The sequence below is a fragment of the Schistocerca piceifrons genome, chromosome 3 (assembly GCF_021461385.2).
Source record: "Schistocerca piceifrons isolate TAMUIC-IGC-003096 chromosome 3, iqSchPice1.1, whole genome shotgun sequence".
NCBI classification, from domain to species: Eukaryota; Metazoa; Arthropoda; class Insecta; order Orthoptera; family Acrididae; genus Schistocerca; species Schistocerca piceifrons.
The window spans coordinates 264,210,192-264,229,629 of NC_060140.1; the positions used below are offsets into that span (position 1 = coordinate 264,210,192).

The 19,438-nt window shown below is 53.1% G+C and overlaps 2 non-coding genes across 2 annotated transcripts; one reads left to right on the top strand and one right to left on the bottom strand.

Annotated features, from left to right (window-relative positions):
• Nucleotides 1-714: 714 nt before the first annotated feature.
• On the bottom strand, nucleotides 715-786 carry Trnaa-cgc. The gene has a single exon. It is a non-coding gene; the product is annotated as a tRNA-Ala (tRNA).
• Nucleotides 787-904: 118 nt separating this feature from the next.
• Nucleotides 905-976, top strand: Trnaw-cca. The gene has a single exon. It is a non-coding gene; the product is annotated as a tRNA-Trp (tRNA).
• Nucleotides 977-19,438: the final 18,462 nt, after the last annotated feature.

A 19,438-nucleotide genomic window follows, 5' to 3' on the forward strand; every position in this document is an offset into this window, starting at 1 on the left:
ATTATCAGCTTGAACAAATACACAATTATAAATTGAAATATGCCAATTTCCTCAAGAGAATCTTGGTGTAGATGCCAATCTTGATGAGTCAAGCTTCGACTCTACCCATTTATTTTACTTATTTTTATTTTTATTTATTCACGATTTTCATTTTCCAATAAACGAACAAAAAACAAGAAAAAACGTTAACATAAGGAACAACAGAGAAAAAACTTTTTGTTAGTGTTTTAACACACATTTCTTAATTACTAAAAAAATAAAAACAAAAAAAAGTGGCTAGGATACCTGGCTCTCACCCAGGAGGCCCAGGTTCGATTCCCGGTACCGGAAACTAACCATTTCGTTGCCCCTCTTAGGCGACTTGTCAAAAAAAGAAAAAAAATGGTCGTATAGCAATCGACTGCAGATCGAGAGGTCCCCGGTTCAATCCCGGGTGCCTCCTTCATTTTTCAGGACCACGAAAAAAAATGACGATTGTCGCTATGGGCTGCAAATACATGTTTGAGATGCACTCCGCACGCCATACCGAAGGCTTTGGAGCAACATTTCAATGGAGGGACCACAGCCCAGGGTCTTGCAGGTCACCGTCCTCCCGCTATGAGGTCGAACTGTACGAAATCCACTTGCTTGGGGGAAGAATCTTGTACGCTGAATTTTATAGAATATGGTGATAGGCAAAAGTTTTCATGTACTGCTGCACGGAGAAACAAAAATTGGAGGAGCTGGGATTTGAACCCAGGACTTCCTGCATGCGAAGCAGATACTCTACCACTGAGTTACACCCCCGCCAGAGCAAATACATCTGGGACGAGTGTCTCGTGGATCCTACTGCCATTATTTCTTAGGTTTGAACGGTACAGTAAGTGTTCGAGGAACCTATTCATGACAAGACCTAAGCAGCGTCGACTCCGTGGCGCAACGGTAGTGCGTCTGACTCCAGATCAGAAGGTTGCGTGTTCAAATCACGTCGGGGTCACAATGAAGTTTTCGTTTACGAAAGCCATAGGCGAGTATGTCAGTTTAATCAGATACCAAACGATTACAGAGAACGGACGAACAGAACTTGCTTGAAAAAAGCTACTAGTGCAATTTTCGCATTCTGACAGTAAGGTGAAGGCGCTCACTCGCACTTTCTCCAGGCGCGAAGCGTCTAGTATTTTTATTTACATGGTTTAACGCTAATATCTAACTGGGAGATAATGATTACGCAATATTTTGCTCGATTAGACGTCTTTAGCCAGGCAGAGTATAATATTTTTCCTTAACTTATGGGAATAGAATGTGAAAGGGGGTATAGCTCAGTCGCATTCCCTCGCGGGCAGCTGTGCTGTGCGGACGTACGGAGCGGCTGTTCGTGTTTACTTCGTCGCTGCCGGCGGCGGTCGCTGTGCATGGTGAGTGCGTTAACACTACCCTCAGAAATGAATACTCGAACGCAATCATCAATCAACCAGAACGGAAAGACACTCTTAAATTGACATTCGACCCGAAATTTGCTAGACCAAAATCCTTTGAGGTAGAATTATTTGATAGAGATGTTATGAAATTAACGCTTGACGATTTAATTGGCATACACTTATCGATCGTTAGTAGTAAAGTCTACTTGAAATTGGTGACGCCTGAGAGATGCGAACAAATTTTTGAGTCTTGTGGTGGATCTCTTAAGTTCAAACATTCAGACGGAAACATTGGCGACGTACAAATAACGCAGGCTGGCCTGGGGTTGCGAACCATTAGAATATTTGAATTGCCTTTCGAAGTAACTGCCGAGCAGATTAACGCCAAACTACGGGAATATGGTTCGGTAGTAAGCAACGTTGCTGAGAAATGGTCAGGTCAACATATATTTCCAGTATTAAACGGTGTGTGGCAAGTGAAAATTGAGCTGCTGAAGCATATTCCATCTTACGTCATCATATGTGGATACAGGGCCGTAGTAATTCGTGACGGGCAACCATGGACATGCTCGGGATGTGGATCTACAGCACACGTCCGTGCACAGTGTATTCAAAGGCGCGTAGCGCAGATACCGACTGGTGAGCGTGAGCGGCCCGGCCCAAGTTCTACGTTGCCGATCACTTACGTAGCCGCCCGTGTAAAAACCGCACCAGAGCTCTGCGTCGATTTCGCCCTAGATGCGTACACTGACCACAAAGAGGAGAATATACCAATGGCGACGAGTAATGTACCGGAATCCCTCGAAGCTTCCTTACAGGAAGTTAAGGAGGGAAATAAGGAGACGCAGGGTGGCAGCAAGGTCAGTGACGTCTCCGAACAGCCGCAAGCGGCGTACGTTTTTCCCATGGACGAAAACTGTGCCACTCAAGAGAACAATGCTCAAAACTCCAAGTGCCCTTCCCCGAAAAAGCAGAAGAAACGAAGAATCGCGCAACAGGGTGCTGACACAAAAGCGCAACCACTGCGCGAGAAAGCTAATCAGGTGCGTCAGAAGACGACCGAGGTGACGTCTCAGGTTTCCACTGCAACTCCCCAGACGTCCAAAAAATCCCGTACTGACGATTCAGAGGGTGACTACGAGAACAGACCCTCCCAGTCATAGACGAAGATGATTTCAGTCGATACAGAAGGTACGGGTGGCCACCTGCCAGATAGCAGTGAAGATCCGCGTGAAGCTCACCGTCCATGAAACTGGGCAGACGACGTCGAAGAACGCTCTCAAGACAAAGACATGTCCGAAGTACAGGGACAAGACGGAGAAACAGTGTCGGGAGTCCGGGTAACGTAATCGCAAGGGCAACGCAAGACTGATACTGCTGTTAAGGCGGTGGATACCGACCCCGACTTCTTTTAATTGATGCCCCTCCGTCATCACTAAGAGGGCGGCTCAACGCCACGCATACCTCTGCCATCATGCCACCTTTACAGGCATACCGTGTTGCCACGGTCAACATCAACAAGATCAGCAGCACGTCAAACCTGAGGCATCTTACGGATTTCTTATATGCAGCTGACGTCGACATTGCGCTGTTGCAAGTGGTCGCCGATATTGATCTAGAACGTATCACAGGTTACAATGCGTTAATCAACCCGGGAAATGGCAGTGAACTAGGAACCGCACTTGTGACCAAAGAAGGCAACACCGTAGCCAATACCGATAGTTCCTTTTATAGCCACGATTTGCGTCATCTTTTTTATCGCAATCGCCAGAGACCAATCCTCCGTGGAGATTTTAACTGTGTACTGCGCGAGGAAGATCAGGAGCCACGAGCAAATAAGTGCTTTGAATTACAAACGCTGGTTGCGACTTATGATCTTATAGATAGGTGGGCTAGTTTTCGCCCCGGTGCTAAAGGCTTTACTTATATTTACAATACTGGATGCAGTCGGTTGGATAGAATCTATATATCGATGAAACTTTCTGATCAAATTCTGGTTGGTTGGTTTGGGGGGGATTAAAGGGACCAGACTGCTACGGTCATCGGTCCCTTTGTCCAAGGACTAAAAAAAACACCCACAGAGAATAAAATACGAGTAACAGAATAGAGCACAGACGACACTGAACAAGAGAAACTGAGACAAAGACCAGACAAAACGAACTAAAAGCACACAGAGTGTGACGGTGGTTGGCCGACCATGGAAATAAAAAAGGAAAAGCCAACCACTTGAAACACATTAAAAAATCAGTTTAAAACCGGAGGCCAAAGGCCAGAATCAACACAAAACAAGAAGATAAAAACAGAAACACTCAGATTAAAGAATAAAAACCCCCTGCCCGAATAAAAGGTAAAACTAAGTCAGCCATAGCCGAGTCATCAGTTAAAAGGGCAGGGAACGAGTCAGGCAGTGCGAACGACTGCCTGAGCGCAGCTAAAAACGGACACTCCAATAAAACATGAACCACGGATAAAACGGAGCCGCAGCGACATAGAGGCGCGTCCTCACGGCGCAATAAGTGGCCGTGCGTAAGCCGAGTGTGCCCAATGCGCAGCCGGCAGAGGACAACAGACTCCTTGCGAGAGACCCGCAAGGAGGAGCGCCACACACCAGTAGCCCCCTTGATGGCCCGAAGTTTGTTGCGTGAAGGCAGGGCGCGCCATTCAGTGTCCCAAAGGTCCAGAATTTTGCGGCGTAGGAACGCTCGCAAATCTGTCTCCGGGAGGCCAACGTCCAGAGATGGTGCACTAGTCGCCTCTTTCGCCAGCCGGTCAACATTCTCGTTGCCGGGGATCCCAACATGGCCTGGGGTCCACACGAAGACCGCAGAGCGGCCGCAACGCGCAAGAGTATGCACGGACTCATGGATAGCCATCACCAGACGGGAACGAGGAAAACACTGGTCGAGTGCTCGTAAACTGCTCAGGGAATCGCTACAGATAACGAAGGACTCACCTGAGCAGGAGCGGATATACTCTAGGGCTCGAAAGATGGCGACCAGCTCTGCAGTGTAAACGCTGCAGCCAGCCGGCAAGGAACGTTGTTCGGAATGGTCCCCTAGAGTGAGCGCATAACCGACTCGACCAGCAACCATCGAGCCGTCGGTGTAAACAATGCCAGAGCCCTGATACGTGGCCAGGATGGAATAAAAGCGGCGGCGGAAGGCCTCTGGAGGTGGTGGTGGTGGTGGTTGTTGGGAAGTTTAAGGGGGACTAAACAGCAAAGGTCATCAGTCCCCCATTCCAAAATCAGGCGAGCCCAAAATCGACGGAGCAGATAAAAACCAAAGGGGGAGGAGACGTCCCCCCAGGCGCTAAAAGAACACAAATGCAGCAACAAACACTACAGACAAGAACAGGACAGAGGAACACCAGACAGAAAGAAACAGAAGAAAGGAAGATGGCCGGAGACTAGTTGCCTGACCGCGAGAACAAATCTCACGGCACACCAGAACAGCAACAGACACAAGGACAAAAGACACAGAAAGGGAAAGGCGCAGGACCTCCCTAAATCGAACCATAAAACGGACTACCACGGATAAAATTTAAATCGTCATCAGCCATGGAGGCATCGGCAGATAAAACCAAAGCCAAAGTGCCCGGGAGATTAAAAGATTGCCGGAGTGTGCGCAGTCGAGGACACTCCAGCAAAATGTGGCCGACCGTCAGCCGGGACCCACACCGACACAAGGGGGGATCCTCCTGACGCAACAGATGGCCGTGCGTCAGGTAGGTATGGCCGATGCGCAGCCGACACAGGACTACCGAGTCCCTGCGAGAAGGCCGCAGGGAGGAACGTCACACATCTGTCGTCTCCTTGACAGCCCGCACTTTATTCGGGGCTATCATGCCACGCCACTCAGCAGCCCACATCCCACTCAGCTTACGGCGCAACACCAGCTGCTGGTCGCGAGCCGTAAGGCCGATCTCCAAAGCCGGGGCGTCGATCGCCCCTTTGGCCAGCCTGTCTACACGTTCGTTCCCTGGGATGCCAACATGACCGGGCGTCCAAACCAGGACCACCGAACGACCAGAACGGGCAATGGCGGAAACAGAATCCTGAATGGAGGACACCAGAGGAGAGAAGGGATAGCAGTGGTCGATGGCCTGAAGGCTGCTCAGGGAGTCACTGCAGATGACGACGGACCTACCTGAGCAGAAATGCATATGCTCAAGAGCGCGCAATATGGCCACCAGCTCTGCAGTAAAAATACTGCAGCCAGCCGGCAAGGAGCGCTGCTCAACATGGGTACCATGAGCAAAAGAGTAGGCAGTGCGACCATCAACCAGGGAACCATCAGTGTAGACAGTCTCACAGTCCGAAAATGAGGCGAGGAGAGCAAGAAAACGGCGACGGAGGGCCACAGGCGGAACCGAGTCCTTGGGTCCCTGTGCCAAATCCAGACGGACGGACGGCCGGGACAAACACCTGGGAGGCGTAGGTGCACGGACCCGGAAGGGAGGCGGAAGAGGGAATGAACCCAATTCCGACAGCAGGGACTGAACGCGGACAGCGACGGAAAGCCCAGACCTAGGTCGCCGTTCGGGCAGATGGAGGACCATGGCAGGGAAAAGCAAGCGACGATTGGGATGGCCTGGCGAGCAATGTACGTGGACAGCATAGTCGGCGAGCAGACGATGGCGGCGAATCCGCAGCGGTGGAACCCCGGCCTCCACCAGTAGACTATCCACGGGGCTCGTTCGAAAAGCGCCAGTTGCAAGCCGGACCCCACAGTGGTGTATGGGGTCTAACAACTGCAACACTGAGGGTGATGCAGACCCATAAGCCAGGCTCCCATAATCAAGCCGAGACTGCACAAGGGCTCTGTACAATCGCAGCAGCGTGCAGCGATCCGCACCCCAAGACGTGTGGCTAAGGCAGCGGAGGGCGTTGAGGTGCCGCCAGCATTTTTGCTTCAGCTGAGTAACATGAGGAACCCATGTGAGCCGGGCATCAAACACGAGTCCCAAGAAGCGGCAAGTGTCCACCACTGCAAGCAGGTGGCCGTCGAGATAAAGGTCAGGATGAGGGTGGACCGTCCGACGCCTGCAGAAGTGCATAACCCGAGTCTTGGCAGCAGAGAACTGAAAACCATGAGCCAGAGCCCATGATGCTGCCTTGCGAACGGCGACTTGCAACCTGCGTTCGGCGACTCCCGTAGTTGTGGAGCTAAATGAGATGCAGAAGTCGTCGGCATACAAAGAAGGAGACACCGACGACCCCACGGCTGCAGCCAGACCGTTAATGGCCACTAGAAATAACGAGACGCTCAACACCGAGCCCTGCGGGACCCCATTTTCCTGTATATAAGAGGAACTAGAGGTGGCACCGACTTGCACCCGGAAAGAGCGGCGCAATAAAAAGCTTTGAAGAAAAGCCGGGAGCCGACCACGAAGACCCCACCCATGCAACGTGGCGAGGATGTGATGCCTCCATGTGGTGTCATACGCCTTCTGCAGATCGAAAAATACAGCAACGAGATGCTGACGTCGGGCAAAGGCTGTACGGACAGCAGATTCCAGCCGCACGAAATTGTCCACTGCAGAACGGCCCCGACGGAAGCCACCCTGGGATGGAGCGAGGAGACCGCGCGACTCAAGGACCCAACACAAACGCCGCCCCACCATACGTTCGAGCAATTTGCACAAAACATTGGTGAGGGTAATGGGACGATAGCTGTCCACCGCCAGTGGGTCCGCACCGGGTTTCAAAATGGGGACAATAACACCCTCCCGCCATTGCGACGGGAACACGCCTTCGCTCCAAATGCGATTAAATATCGCGAGAATGTGTCCCTGGCAGTCCCTGGAGAGATGTTTCAGCATCTGTGCGTGGATGCAGTCCGGTCCTGGTGCTGTATCAGGGCAATCGGCGAGGGCAGCGAGGAATTCCCTCTCGCTGAAAGGAGCATTGTAAGTTTCAGAACGACGCGTGTGGAACGATAATGGGGTCTGCTCGGCCCGCTCCTTGAGAGAGCGAAAGGCGGGGGGATAATTTGCAGTCGCAGAGCTCGTAGCGAAGTGCGCAGCAATTTGTTCAGCAATGGCGGCAGCGTCCGTGCAGACAGCGCCGTCCAAAGAGATCCCAGGGACACCCATAGGGGTCTGGTGTCCATAAATCCGCCGGATCCGGGACCACACGAGCGACGGGGAGACACGGGAGCCCAAGGAGGAAACATACCGCTCCCAGCACTCCTGCTTACGCCGTGCAATAAGACGACGGGCGAAGGCACGGAGCCTCTTAAAGGCGATGAGGGTCTCCAGAGACGGGTGCTGCCTATGACGCTGGAGAGCCCGCCTACGGTCGCGAATAGCCTCAGCAATCTCTGGCGACCACCAGGGGACAGCCTTCCTCCGAGGGAGGCCAGAAGAACGGGGGATGGTAGCCTCGGCCGCTGAAATGATGGACGTGGTTAAAACACGGACCACCTCGTCAATGTCACCCTGTGGAGGAGACGCAATGGTTGCAGCGGAAGTAAAAGCCGGCCAGTCAGCCCTGTGGAGAGCCCAGCGGGGCAAGCGCCCAGAAGAATGACACCGGGGCAGTGACAAATAGACGGGGAAATGGTCACTACCACACAGGTCAGGATGCACTCTCCAGTGGAGGGATGGGACAAGTCCAGGGCTGCAAATAGAGAGATCGATGTCCGAGAACGATCCATGGGTCACACTGAAATGCGTGGGAGCACCGGTGTTCAAGAGGCTAAGGTCGAGTTGAGCCAACACACGCTCCACGGCCCGACCGCGATCATCGGCTACAGTCCCACCCCATAGAGGGTTGTGGGCATTGAAATCGCCCAGCAGCAAAAAAGGTGGCGGCAGTTGGGCTATCAGAGCAGCCAGGACATGCTGCGCCACAGCACCATCAGGTGGAAGGTAAATACTGCAGACGGTGATAGCCTGTGGCGTCCATACGCGTACAGCGACAGCCTCTAAAGGCGTCTGGAGAGGGACAGACTCGCTGTGCAGAGTGTGAAGGACATATATGCAGACGCCACCAGACACCCTTTCATAAGCTGCTCGGTTCTTGTAATAACCCCGATAGCCACGGAGGGCGGGGGTTTGCATCGCTGGAAACCAAGTTTCCTGGAGAGCAATGCAGAAGAAAGGGCAAAGGCCGATAAGTTGGCGGAGCTTAGCTAAATGGTGGAAGAAACCGCTGCAGTTCCACTGGAGGATGGTACTGGCCATTGCTGGGAAAGGCATGACGGGACGGGGAAGGCAAATTACGCCGCTGGGTCACCTGCTGCCTCCAAGTGAGCACCTGCGCCAGTGCTTTCCATGGCGTCGGAGGGACTGGCGAGATCGAGGTCCTCAGCGGACGCCAGGATCTCCACCTCGTCCTCAGACGCAGAGTTTGAAGGTTGCGGTGGGACAGGTGCCACCGCAATGTCAGGTTGCTTGGGAGCCTTTTTCTTCAACGGCTTCGCACGCTGTGCCTTGGGAGGGTCTGGCTGGGAGGGCCCCACTGGGTCAGTCTCAGGGACGGACGACGACCGTGAAGCCCTATGACCAGCGACCGGTTGTTGTGTCAAAACTTTTCGTGGGTCCGCTTTGACACTGGGCAAAGCCTGGGAAGGGAGGGCCCCAAGGGACCCCTTCCTGGCTGGAGTGGCCGAAGAAGCCCTACGCTTCTCCGGCTGGGAAGGGGGGACGAATGTCCCCGATGGTTGGGGTGGTGTTGCTCCTGGAGTAGATGGAGCAACAGTGGGCGAAGTGCCCCCCACAACCAAGGGGGCCGGTGCATTGAGACATAGCTGAGAGGCAGCAGTACGTGACGACACGGGAGAGGATCGGACTGCTTGTGCAGCAGCGGCATAGGTGGATGTCATGGGCACGGGATGTAGCCGTTCATATTTCTGCCTTGCCTCGGTGTAGGTCAGGCGGTCCAGGGTCTTATATTCCATTATCTTCCTTTCCTTCTGGAAGATCCGACAGTCCGGTGAGCAGGGGTAATGGTGTTCTCCACAGTTAACACAAATGGGAGGCGGAGCACATGGAGTATCAGGATGCGAAGGACGTCCGCAATCCCGACACGTGATGCTGGAAGTACAGCGAGATGACATGTGCCCGAACTTCCAGCATTTAAAACACCGCATCGGAGGAGGGATATATGGTTTCACATCACAACGGTAAACCATCACCTTAACCTTTTCGGGTAAGACATCACCCTCAAAGGCCAAGATGAAGGCACCAGTGGCGACCTGAGTATCCCTCGGACCCCGATGGACGCGCCGGACGAAGTGAACACCTCGTCGTTCGAGGTTGGCGCGTAATTCATCGTCGGATTGCAGAAGAAGATCCCTGTGGAATATAATACCCTGGACCATGTTGAGACTCTTATGCGGCGTGATGCTAACGGAAACATCCCCCAACTTGTCACAATTGAGCAACCTCCGTGACTGGGCAGAGGATGCCGTTTTGATGAGCACAGAACCAGAGCGCATCTTGGACAGGCCCTCCACCTCTCCGAACTTGTCCTCTAAATGCTCCACAAAAAACTGGGGCTTGGTCGACATGAAAGATTCTCCATCAACCCGTGTACACACGAGGTACCGGGGTGAATATTCTCCACTGCTTTCTTTAGCAAGTCGTTCCTCCCATGGAGTAGCTAGGGAGGGAAACGATCTCTGATCCAATTTCTTCACGTTGAGGTTAGACCTCGATCGCTTAGAGACTGCTGGTGGAGGCCCACCAGCGATAGATGATGTACCACGCTTCATTGCGGGTCATCCGCCCTGATGCCACCTACTCCGACCAAGGGCCCTCCCCACGGGCGCCACCCAGCCACAGCAAAGGCCACCTGGCAGGATGGCCAGTGCCGGGAGTCCTGATGCCCCAGGGAGATGGGCATCTACTCCTTGGCATACGTGGGGAGTGAACGGCGCAGGCATCAGTAGAGCGATCCCTGTGTTGTCAGGGGGCTACAACCAAGAGGGTACATGGCGACCCCACCACAACGGACTGGCTACCGTGCTGGATCTTAGGTGCAAAAATGGCCAAGGTCGTCGTCACAGTTAAAAGAAACACTGCAGAGTGCAGCGTGGTAATCGCCCAAGAGATCGAAAACGAGCGGGACACCATGGCAACGACGAGAAAGACGGCTAGAGGTCTAATTGCACGAAGGATACAGTGCACCATGTAAGGTGCCCTTCCCCAATTGGCTCGCTCTTCGGAATAATTTAGATAGATGGAGGTCAAACCCGAGAGGGGACCATCACATAAGGCCGAAACGTTTGAGACTCCTTTTAGTCGCCTCTTACGACAGGCAGGAATACCGCGGGCCTATTCTAACCCCCGAACCCGCAGGGGGAGCCTCTGGAGGGACCGAGTCCTTCGAGCCCTGTGCCAAGTCGAGCCGAAGGCAAGGGCGAGGAACACACCACGGGGGTGTACGCAGAGGCGTCTGGAAAGGAGGCGGAATAGGGAAAAACCCAAGCCCGCAGAGAAGCTCCTTGACGCGTATGGCGATCGGTCAACCCGACCGGGGCCGACGTTCCGGCAGATGGACGACTGACGGCGGGAACAGGAGACGATAGTTAGGATGCCCGGGCGAGCTTAGAACATGGGCAGCATAAGCGGCTAGCAAACGTTGGCGTCGGAACCGCAGTGGAGGGACACCTGCCTCCACGAGTAAGCTGTCCACAGGGCTGGTGCGGAAAGCACTAGTGGCAAGGCGTATCCCGCTGTGGAGAATTGGGTCCAGCACCCGCAACGCAGACGGGGATGCTGAGCCATATGCCAGGCACCCATAATCCAGACGGGACTGGATTAACGCCTGGTAGAGCCGTAACAGGGTAGAGCGGTCGGCTCCCCAGCGGGTGTGGCTCAAACATCGCAGTGCATTGAGATGCCGCCAACACGTCTGTTTGAGCTGCCGGATATGAGGCAGCCAAGTCATCCGGGCATCGAAAACCACCCCCAAAAACCTGTGTGATTCCACCACCGAACGAAGTTCGGCGTTAAGAGAAAGCTGCGACTCCGGGTGGACAGTACGTCGCCGGCAGAAATGCATAACGCAGGTCTTGGCTGCCGAAAACTGAAACCCATGCGCTACAGCCCAAGACTGCGCCCTACGGATAGCGCCCTGTAGCTGACGTTCAACAGCTGCAATGCCGGGAGAGCTGTAATAAAGGCAGAAGTCGTCAGCATACAGGGAAGCGGAGACAGAGTTTCCCACGGCCGCAGCAAGACTGTTAATAGCTATTAAAAACAGACAGACACTTAAAACAGAACCCTGTGGCACACCGTTCTCCTGGACGTGGGAGGAACTATGAGAGGCCGCGACTTGCACGCGGAAGGTACGACACGACAGAAAATTGCGGATAAAAATCGGCAGAGGACCCCGAAGATCCCATCCATTAAGCGTAGAAAGAATGTGATGACGCCACGTCGTATCGTACGCCTTCCGCATGTCGAAAAAGACAGCGACCAGGTGCTGACGGCGGGAAAAGGCAGTACGGATGGCCGACTCCAGGCTCGCCAGATTGTCGGCGGCGGAGCGGCCTTTACGGAACCCACCCTGAGATGGAGCCAGAAGGCCCCGAGACTCCAGTACCCAATGCAAGCGCCGGCTTACCATCTGTTCAAGCAACTTGCAAAGAACGTTGGTGAGGCTAATGGGACGGTAGGTGTCCACCTCCAGAGGGTTCTTTCCAGGTTTCAAAACGGGGATGACAATGCCTTCCCGCCATTGCGACGGAAACTCCCCCTCGACCCAAAGGCGGTTGTAAAGAACGAGAAGGTGCCGCTGGCAGTCCACTGAAAGGTGTTTCAGCATCTGACAGTGGATGCCATCTGGCCCAGGAGCGGTATCAGGGCAAGCAGCGAGGGCACTGCGAAATTCCCACTCACTAAATGGAGCATTGTAAGATTCTGGGTGGTTGGTGCGAAACGAAAGGCTCCGACGTTCCATCCGCTCTTTAATGGAGCGGAAGGCCTGGGGGTAATTCGCAGAAGCGGAACTCATAGCAAAATGCTCTGCTAAGCGATTTGCAATGACGTCGGAGTCAGTACAAACTGCTCCATTCAGTGAGAGCGCAGGGACGCTGACAGGTGGCCGATAGCCGTAGACGCGTCGAATCTTGGCCCAGAGCTGCGATGGAGTGACATGGAGGCCAATTGTGGACACATACCGCTCCCAGCACTCCTTCTTGCCTTGGCGGATAAGGAGGCGGGCCCGCGCACGCAGCCGTTTGAAGGCGATAAGGTGGTCGAGGGAGGGATGTCGCTTGTGACGCTGGAGCGCCCGCCGGCGATCTTTAATCGCTTCAGCGATCTCAGGCGACCACCGAGGCACAGCCTTCCGCCGAGGGGACCCACAGGAATGGGGAATGGCAGATTCGGCGGCAGTAACGATGCCGGTGGTGACCGATTGAACCACCGCATCAATGTCATCGGTAGAGAGAGGCTCAAAAGCGGCAGTGGAGGAGAACAAGTCCCAGTCAGCCTTATTCATAGCCCATCTGCTAGGGCGCCCAGAAGAGTGGCGCTGTGGTAGTGACAAAATGATCGGAAAATGGTCACTACCACACAGGTCGTCATGCACACTCCATTGGACAGACGGTAAGAGGCTATGGCTACAGATTGAAAGGTCAATGGCGGAGTAGGTGCCATGCGCCACACTGAAGTGTGTGGAGGTACCATCATTTAACAGCGAGAGATCGAGCTGCGACAATAAATGCTCAACGATGGCGCCTCGACCTGTTGCCACTGACCCACCCCACAGAGGGTTATGAGCGTTGAAGTCGCCCAATAGCAAGAAAGGTGGCGGCAATTGGGCGACCAGTGCAGCCAGGACATGCTGCGAGACATCACCATCCGGTGGAATGTAAAGACTGCAGACGGTAACAGCCTGTGGCGTCCACACGCGTACAGCGACAGCCTCTAAAGGCGTCTGGAGAGGGACAGACTCGCTGTGCAGAGTGTGAAGGACATATATGCAGACGCCACCAGACACCCTTTCATAAGCTGCTCGGTTCTTATAATAACCCCGATAGCCACGGAGGGCGGGGGTTCGCATTGCTGGAAACCAAGTTTGCTGGAGAGCAATGCAGAAGAAAGGGTGAAGGCTGATAAGGTGGCAGAGCTCAGCTAGATGGTGGAAGAAACCGCTGCAGTTCCACTGGAGGATGGTGTTGTCCATGGCTGGGAAAGGCGTGACGGGACTGGGAAGGCAGATTACGCCACTGGGTCACCTGCTGCCTCCGATGGAGCATCCGTGCAAATGCCATCCATTGCGTCCGCGGGACCGGCAAGAGCGAGGTCCTCAGCGGGCGCCAGAATCTCCACCTCGTCCTCAGAGGCAGAGCTTGTAGGAAGCTGCGGGATCGGTGCCACCGCATTACCGTTGGTCTTGGGGACTTTCTTCTTTTTCTGCTTGTCACGCTGTGCCTTCGGCGCTTCAGGCTGCATGGGCTTCACTGGGTCAGTCTCAGGGACAGACGACGACCGCGAGGCCCGACGACCAGGGACTGGCGGTTGTTTCAACCACTTGCGGGCGTCCGCTTTTCCACTGGTCGGAACTTGCGAAGGGAGGTCCCCAAGGGATCCCTTCCTGGCGAGAGCAGCCGAAGAAATCTTACGCTTCTCCGGCTGGGAAGGGGGAGCTGATGTCCCCGAAGGTTGGGAGGGTGTTGCTCCTGAAGAAGATGGAGCAGGAGCAACAGGGTGTGAAGTGCCCCCCACAAGCAAGGGGGCCGGTGGATGCTGACCGATCTTAGAGCCGATTCGTGATGACGGGAGAACCGTCGTTGCAGCAGCGGCGTAGGTTGACGGCATTGCCACAGGATGGAGCCTCTCATATTTCCGTCTAGCCTCGGGGTAGGTCAGCCGGTCCAAGGTCTTATATTCCATTATCTTCCGTTCTTTCTGCAATATCCTACAGTCCGGCGAGCAGGGCGAATGGTGTTCTCCGCAGTTAACACAGATAGGAGGCGGGCCACATGGAGTATCGGGATGTGAAGGACGTCCGCAATCCCGACACGTCATGCTGGAAGTACAGCGAGATGACATGTGCCCGAACTTCCAGCATTTAAAACACCGCATCGGAGGAGGGATATATGGTTTCACATCACAACGGTAAACCATCACCTTAACCTTTTCGGGTAAGACATCACCCTCAAAGGCCAAGATGAAGGCACCAGTGGCGACCTGAGTATCCCTCGGACCCCGATGGACGCGCCGGACGAAGTGAACACCTCGTCGTTCGAGGTTGGCGCGTAATTCATCGTCGGACTGCAGAAGAAGATCCCGGTGGAATATAATACCCTGGACCATGTTCAGACTCTTATGCGGCGTGATGCTAACGGAAACATCCCCCAACTTGTCACAATTGAGCAACCTCCGTGACTGGGCAGAGGAGGCCGTTTTTATCAACACCGATCCTGACCGCATCTTGGACAAGCCCTCCACCTCACCGAACTTGTCCTCTAAATGCTCTACAAATAACTAAGGCTTCACGGATAGAAAAGATTCCCCATCAGCTCTGGTACAGACAAGATATCTGGGCGAATACGTCTCAGTGTCACGCAATGCCTGTCGTTCCTCCCATGGTGTGGCGAGGGAGGGGAACGATTTGGGGTCATGAACGGTACCTTTAAAATGGGCTCTCGAACGCTTAGAGACTGCTGACGGCTGGCCGCCAGCAAGAGATGATGTACCACGCTTCATTGCGGGTCATCCGCCCTGATGCCACCTACTCCGACCAAGGGCCCTCCCCACGGGCGCCACCCAGCCACAGCAAAGGCCACCTGGCAGGATGGCCATTGCCGGGAGTCCTGATGCCCCAGGGAGATGGGCATCTACTCCTTGGCATACGTGGGGAGTGAACGGCGCAGGCATCAGTAGAGCGATCCCTGTGTTGTCAGGGGGCTACAACAAAGAGGGTACATGGCGACCCCACCACAACGGACTGGCTACCGTGCTGGATCTTAGGTGCAAAAATGGCCAAGGTCGTCGTCACAGTTAAAAGAAACTGTTGTGTCGGTAGCTGGGCCGACACCGTGAAGTTGATGGCTGAAAATGAACTCTAGACTAACGCGGTAGCCGATAGGGCACGCACGGCTAAAGCAGACGGGCGTGAAGTCTGGAACATGAGAACTTATAAATGAATAAGAAGAAAAGTATGTAGATGCTTATTACTTATCTTTTTATTATTCCTTGGAATACATCTCTCTTGAATACTCGTAAGCTATAGGCACTGATACAAATGGCGCCTTGCTAGTTCGTTGCCATTAACTTAGCTGATGGCTATTCTGTCTCTCGGCTAATGAGAGAGAAAGGCTTCATACAACTGGGCGGTAGCTAGGTTCTCGTACAACTGGGCGGTAGCTAGGTTCTCGTACAACTGGGGTCGAGTCCTCTCTCGTATCACGAGACCTGCCTTGGTGGTGGCGCTAGGTCTGCGATCACAGTGGCGACACGCGGGTCCGACATGTACTACATGGACCGCGGCCGATTTAAGCTACCACCTAGCAAGTGTGGTGTCTGGCGGTGACACCACAGAAACACTGCAGAGTGCAGCGTGGTAATCGCCCAAGAGATCGAAAACGAGCGGGACACCATTGCAACGACGAGAAAGACGGCTATAGGTCTAATTGCAAGAAGGATACAGTGCACCATGTAAGGTGCCCTTCCCCAATTGGCTCGCTCTTCGGAATAATTTAGATAGATGGAGGTCAAACCCGAGAGGGGACCATCACATAAGACCGAAACGTTTGAGACTCCTTTTAGTCGCCTCTTACGACAGGCAGGAATACCGCGGGCCTATTCTAACCCCCGAACCCGCAGGGGGGATCTGATCAAATTCTCCAGGCGGATATTTTTCCTACTGTTTTTTCGGACCATTGTGGCTATTTGTGTACGCTTTATCTTCCATATGTCCGTCCGGCGCGCATGCGCTCGTATTGGAAACTGAATATCATTGTGTTTGATGACGCTTCCCTTGTTGATCAAGTGCAGTTACTCTGGCAGCAGGTTCTTCAACTTCGGCTGCAGGCGCGTTCCGAAATTGATTGGTGGCTTCATTACGCCAAGCCCGCTATCCGCAACCTGCTTATTAATTATTGTCGAGAAAAAGCCTACTGCAGTAAGGTTGGTTGGTTGGTTGGTTTGGGGAAGGAGACCAGACAGCGTGGTCATCGGTCTCATCGGATTAGGGAAGGATTGGGAAGGAAGTCGGCCGTGCCCTTTCAGGGGAACCATCCCGGCATTTGCCTGGAGTGATTTAGGGAAATCACGGAAAACCTAAATCAGGATGGCCGGACGCGGGATTGAACCGTCGTCCTCCCGAATGCGAGTCCAGTGTCTAACCACTGCGCCACCCCGCTCGGTGCAATAAGGTGACGCTGGATTTTTATCGAGATGTTTTACAAGACCTAGTCTCCAGAGTTCCCGACCGTCCGGACTTCCTACCCACTTTACCGAAGGTTAAAACCAAGATTTTGAATCAGCTGTACCAGAAAGCACAGGGTTTGATAGTCCGTAGCCGGCCTTATGATGCAACGCTGCAAGAACCTCTTTCCATCTATCATTTGAAACGGGATCGCCTCCATCGCGATAAACTTTGTATTAAGGATTGGATCACAACTGGCGGCCTCAAGACTACAAGTACGAAGGTTATTCAAGCCGAAATATGCCAACACTTTTTTAATCTTTTTCAATGTCATCCTGTGGACAATTTTGCCTTGCGGTCACTGTTACAAGACGTACCTAAAGTTTTAACTAAAACTGATCGGGTCCATTTAAATGCACGTTTTACAGTTGATGATATTTCAGATGCGGTTGCACCTGGACCGAAGGGTAAGGCGCCTGGCCATGATGGTCTCCCTGTAGAATTTTATGTCAAATTTTACGATCTATTAAAAGACAGTTTTGTTTAAATGACAAATGAGATTCATAGTGGCCTTGCTATACCGGAAGAGTTTTTAGAAGGGCTCATCGCACACGTTCCTAAAACGAGGGCCACCCCTACAACGGCGACCTTGCGGCCGATAACCCTGTTAAACGCTGACTATAAGATTGTTGCTCGTTGCTTTTCAAATCGATTGAAATCTGTCTTGCAGTCCACATTAGCTCCAGCTGTCTCATACTGTGAGCCCTCAAGCTGTGCGGGCTCTCGGTTGGTAAAAGGCAGTGTGGGGAAGGATGCGTCTCAAACAGCCTCTCCTTCTCAAGTGCCCTTACCTGCCTTCTTGAGGTGGAGCTGTTAAGCCTTCGAGCAACTGAAGGGTAGGGGCGCGACAGTGTGCTGAACAACTTGTACACTGGTTCTGATAGCTGCATTTGCTGTGGTGGGATCCCGCCCCAAGTCGGCGAAGGCGACTCGCCTTGTCTTGGACCCCAAGGCATGCTCCGCCAAGCCGGGGCGTGGTGACATGTCCCCGGTCAGGTTAGATGGGTCCAGACCTCCGAACGTCTGGGGGACCGGCCCGGCACCTGAGTAGGACCGGGTCTTTGGCCTTTGGTGGGAACCTGGCCTAGTAGGGGGCGAAGGACGGAGAGTGAATCCGCTCTCCCGGAATGTGGGTGGCATTCGCCGATAAGGGAGCGGGTGAAAACTGTGGTGGTGTGGCTGTTGAAGAGGACTAGTGCGCTGTACCCACGGCGTGCTAAACCTGGCAGCTCAGTTACCAATAGCTCTTGGTCAAGGGGCGGGACCGGTGAGCGAGCTGCATATAGCCTCCCCCCATGCCAGAGAGGCCGGTCCGGGGCAAGAGACGGGCCTCCACTTTTACACTCTCTAATTATCAAAATGGCTGAAAATCAAGAGAGTGTTAATACGTTAGATACTAGCGAAGTTTCGAGCCTCGAGAATGTGTCTGTCGCTGAGCGACATGCGAAATTTTTGAAATTGCTGGATACCAGCATTAAAAATGGTAAGATAAGCAATTATGCTATTAACCATATTAGGGACTTTGTAGCCAACTGGGCAATCGCCCACTCTCAGTTAGAGGGTAGGGTAACAGAATTAGAGAAAGAGAATGAAAGACTTAGAGGTCAACCGGCCCGGTCTTATGCTGCGGTTGCTAGAGCCCCAGTTGCCAAGGCACCGACAGCGAAACAAACCATACAGGACAACATTAAGAAAGTTGCTCCCACAGTCTTCATTAAACCTAAACCTGGTGATGACATTAAGGCTGTTAAGTCAGTATTCGAGAAGTGCGTAGATCCTAAGAAGGATAAGATAAAGATAAATAATGTACGCACTGCAAAGAATGTGCTGATAGTAGAAGCAGCATCACAAGAGGACTGCCAAAAGATCTTAAACAACGAGCAACTAAATAACAAAGCGAAGTGTGAACCTCCTCGCAAGCGTCGACCTTTGATGTGTCTGTATGATGTACCTACGTACATGACAACAGACAATCTGGTAGACGCAATATATACCCAAAATTTTGATATGAATATGACAAGAGGAGAATTCGATGAACAGTTTAAGTTACGCTTTAAAGTAGGACCACGTGAGAAACTGAAGAAGGTTCCATCTGCCGTCAAAGGCAATAAATATTTACCATAACAGTATATTGGCACCAATAGTAGGGCACGCATCCAGTGTGTGGGCCCACAGGTTAGCTCTGGTGCGGCCTGCCGCCGCTGTCAGGCGAATACAGAGGAACGTTCTGTTGAGATGCATTGGAGCATTCAACACAAGTCCAACAGATGCACTGTTGGTAATTATGGGTCTATGTCCATTAGACCTAATAATAAGGCAGCACGCAGCCTTCTATTGGCTGCGCAAACAGAACATCGACAGGGTACAAGACATAATGGGCGTTCCTCTGTTAAGTGTCAAAGCCATTCGCAAGAAAGTGCTTGACATTTGGCAGGACGAATGGGATGGATCCAGTACGGGCCGTAGAGTCCATGGGTTTATACCCACAGTAAGGGGAAGATTAAATAACAAGATAATGAAGCCCTCACAGGGCATAGTTCACTTCCTCACAGGACATGGTCCTTATCCCACGTACCTGCATAAAATAGGGAAAAGGCTAACACCAGAGTGTGACTGTGGTGCCCACGAAGGATCGCCAGAACACATAGTG